Here is a 3,628-nt window from a genome sequence, read left to right as displayed (position 1 = left end):
CCCACCCAAAAATCTGGGAAGTTGCTGGAAATCCCAGACACCCATTGACCAGAGACTCTATTACTGAGTGCTCCTAAGATTGGGCTGGAGAACAGCCAACCACATTGCTTTGGACCCATTCACCAGGAACTGGCGATAATTTAGACATGCTCTATCTGATTCTTTCCGATTAAAAACTTGGCCAGGTTTCCCTTCCTTGGTGAATTTTCTAGTAAGGAAGGATAACTCCCTCCAAAAAAATGGGCCACGTGGAGAATTAAAGAATTGTGTTCTTCAACCAAAGAAAAGGAAACAACTAGGATGTATTCAGATTCCAGTTTGTGTGAGGCACTCCACGCACTGGGCGTGGAGTGGAGATACAGACGAGGGGCCGCATCTCAGGCCTTGAGAATTGCAACTTCCAGGAGAAACCTACAGAAACTCATGGCCTTCCCCTTCTGGACCCAGACATCAGTCCTTACATGGGGAAGAACAGGGTAGTGGGTAATTCAGCACCCAGACCATCTGTGTCCACATCCTGGCCACACCACTTCCTAACTGTATGGCTGTAGGCAATCCATTTGATCCTTCTGTGCCTCAGTTTCTCCATATGTAACACGAGAGTGCCTATGGCTTAGGACTGTTGCTACGTCTTAAAGCACTTTACGGTAGCCTCCCGGCCCCCCCCACCACCCCAGTTTCACCTCCTATAAATGGGAATAACCATTTCTACTTCCAAGGCTGTGGCCAGAATTAAATGAGTTACTATAAGCAAAGCCTCTGGCTCCATGGCCGGCGGGTCTGAAGCACTAGATACACGTCCACTCTTATTATCATGTGTGACTGTATATGAAAGAGCTATCTACGAACAAACTTTCTCATTAATTTGCATGTAAATCTTCACAGTTAACGACTGTTCTTGAAAGTTAGAAGAGCATTTCCTCAAAGACACTTTCACATTAAGACTTTCCACTGACTCAGACCAGAGGACTCCTCTCCCTTATCGCAATCAGGGCGGGCCTTCCTGGCCCGGGGCCTCAGTTCCCACCCTCTGCGGCTCCGCTCCTTCCCGCTCAGAGGACTCGCGCTGCTCCGTGTGTGTCTCCCAGCAGCCCCAGGAGACGAAGAGTCAGCTGTCCCCACCAGACAGATACAGTCACCGGAGGCCCGGCAGCTGCCCCCAAGGTCAGGAGGCACGTGCTGAGGCCAGAGGCTGAAGCCCAAACACCTGAGTCCAGGCACGTGACATGGCTCTGGAGTCCCGGGCCCATCCCTTTCCTCGGGCAGGTCATTTACTTCTCCAACCTTCATTTCCTCACCTGTAAAACGGGAACATAACAGTAAGTAATTCCTACATTTGCTGTGAGGATTGAACTAGGGACACCACGTAAAGCACCTTGAACAATGCCTGGCATACGAGGACTCAACCTTTTAGCAGAGCAAGACATCTGCGTTTGCTGGGCACGGTCCTGTTTTATGCCTGACAACCAGCAAAGCTTCTAGTTAGAGTCCTGACCACTCTCATAAATGTGCTGGTTTGGGGGTTGCCTGGGTGGGGCAGTAGGTTAGGCGTCCGACTTTCAGGTTCAGCTCAGGTCGTGATCTCACCGTCGTGAGATTGAGCCCCGTGTTGGGCTTCGTGCTCAGCACAGAGTCCGCTTCAGATTCTCTCTCCCTCCCCGGCCCTTCCCGATGTGCTCTCTCTCTCTCTAAAAAATAAATAAATAAATCTCTTTTAAAAAAATGTCCTGGTTTGGAAAGAACGTATATGGCCACCCGAAAATAATTTGTTGCTCCTTATACCACAATAATTATTCTTATTCTTATTTCCCACCATACCACACTGAGACTCCAGGAAGCAAATATGTTGTCTCAAAATGGTTCAGGAATTCAGTTCCACCCTTAGGTGAGGGTGATGCCTGCCCTGGGGACCCTGAACTCTGGTTCTCCAGCCAAGCTCTCATCACGGGGAGAGGAGACCAAGAGGCCAAAAGGATGTGTCCACGTGGAGCCTTTGCCCCCTTCTCTAGACCACACTCTAGGTCCCCAGGCCCCGGGGATTCCCTGCCCAGACAGCCCTAAGCCCACTCCCAGGACCTGGGTGGGTCTCTTCTGCAGACCCACCCCGTGAGGACAGACTGCCCCACAGGTATGCCCAGCTCTGGGCCTGAGGGGTGGCCAAGGTGCAGCTGTCTGAGGGGAGAGGCGGTGTAGACTGGGCTTGCACGTGCGAGCTGAGACGCTCACATGTGCAGGGCAGGCCAGAGGCAGATGTGGGAAAGAAGGGGTCTCCTCTCCCTGCACTGCCATGTTCTACTCGGGGTCCGAGGAGTCTGAGACTTCTACATTCAAAGCTGGCCTTCGGGTTGCTGTGAAAGTGTGCTTGTCAAGGTAGGAGAATAGAACATATTTTATTTCACGTTTTGTTAGCTTGATTTAAAACTGGCAAATATTTGGACATATGGTACGTGAGCCTTCATCTGTACCCTTGCTCAGCCCCACAGATCCCCGCCACCTTCTGCCTCCTCTCCACACCAAATGTTTACTGAGCCCTTCCTCTGTGCTGAGCCCCAGAGACCCCCCGGAGGGAAGGGCACCACCCCAGCACCCAAACGCGGCCATCCACATGGCAGCAAACCTCATGCCCCAAAACAGTGAGGAGCACAGGGTCAGAGGCACAGGCGGAGGCCTGGTCTGTGGCTCTGTCCCCAGCCCCTAGGGAGGTGGGGCAGCTCCCTGCCCTTCTCTGGGCCTTGGTTTTCCCATTTAGACAAGAAGTCCTTCCAGCACTGAGTAACTGGGGACACAGGTTAAGGCAGGATGAGGGACAGAGTCAGATCCAGGACCTGGAGAGACCATGACCTGGGGATGGGCAAATAACACCAGGCACCATGGTGTGGAATTGAGCCCTCTACCCTAGCAAGGTACGTGTCACAGCCCCATGCCACTTCATTCATTCATTCCACAAACACCGCAGCCACCCTCGCTGTGCCAGGCACTGAGCTCTCAGAATCTGCCAGATATGGAAGGATAAACAAAACAAGCGCATAGAAAACCAAAACGCAAAGCAAGACTTGGGGGACCACTAAAAAGAGACCTTCCCTAAGCTCCTTCTATCTTTGCCATCTCCAGCTCTAGTGTCCATTTCTCGGATGAGAAAACAGAGGCCCACAGATGTAAGGGGCTTGGTCAAGACCTTGCGGTTTAGCGCGCGCCCAGAGCCCGAGGCTAGCCAGAAACGATGTTTCGGATTCCCGCAGTCTCCGGCCACTGTCCCAAGCTGCCCGAAGCTCGGGAGGCCCCGTCCAGCTCCCGGAAGGCTGGAGGGAGGTGAGCGCCAGGGAAAGGCTGGGCCAGAGGACGAGCCGGCCGGGAGGCAGGGAGAGGCCTGGCGGGGGGCTGCCGGGTGGCTCCGGACTCCCGGGTGTGCAGCCCGGATGCGCAGCCCCGGGCTCCTGGAGCGCAAACGGCTGGGTGCGCGCGAGCGGCAGCCGCGCTCGGGTCGGTCCGCCACGGCCGGGCCGAGATCGGGCTCCGAGGCGCCGGCGGGGGGCGAGGCGGGGCGGCAACGGAGGTGCTGCAGTGCCCGAAGCGGCGGGCTGGGGGAGCTGTGCCCGCCTGTCCCCAAGGCCCGGGCTGGGACCGGGCA

The sequence above is a fragment of the Ailuropoda melanoleuca genome, chromosome 2 (assembly GCF_002007445.2).
Source record: "Ailuropoda melanoleuca isolate Jingjing chromosome 2, ASM200744v2, whole genome shotgun sequence".
Classification (NCBI taxonomy): domain Eukaryota; kingdom Metazoa; phylum Chordata; class Mammalia; order Carnivora; family Ursidae; genus Ailuropoda; species Ailuropoda melanoleuca.
Note: the sequence above shows the minus strand (reverse complement) of the source record.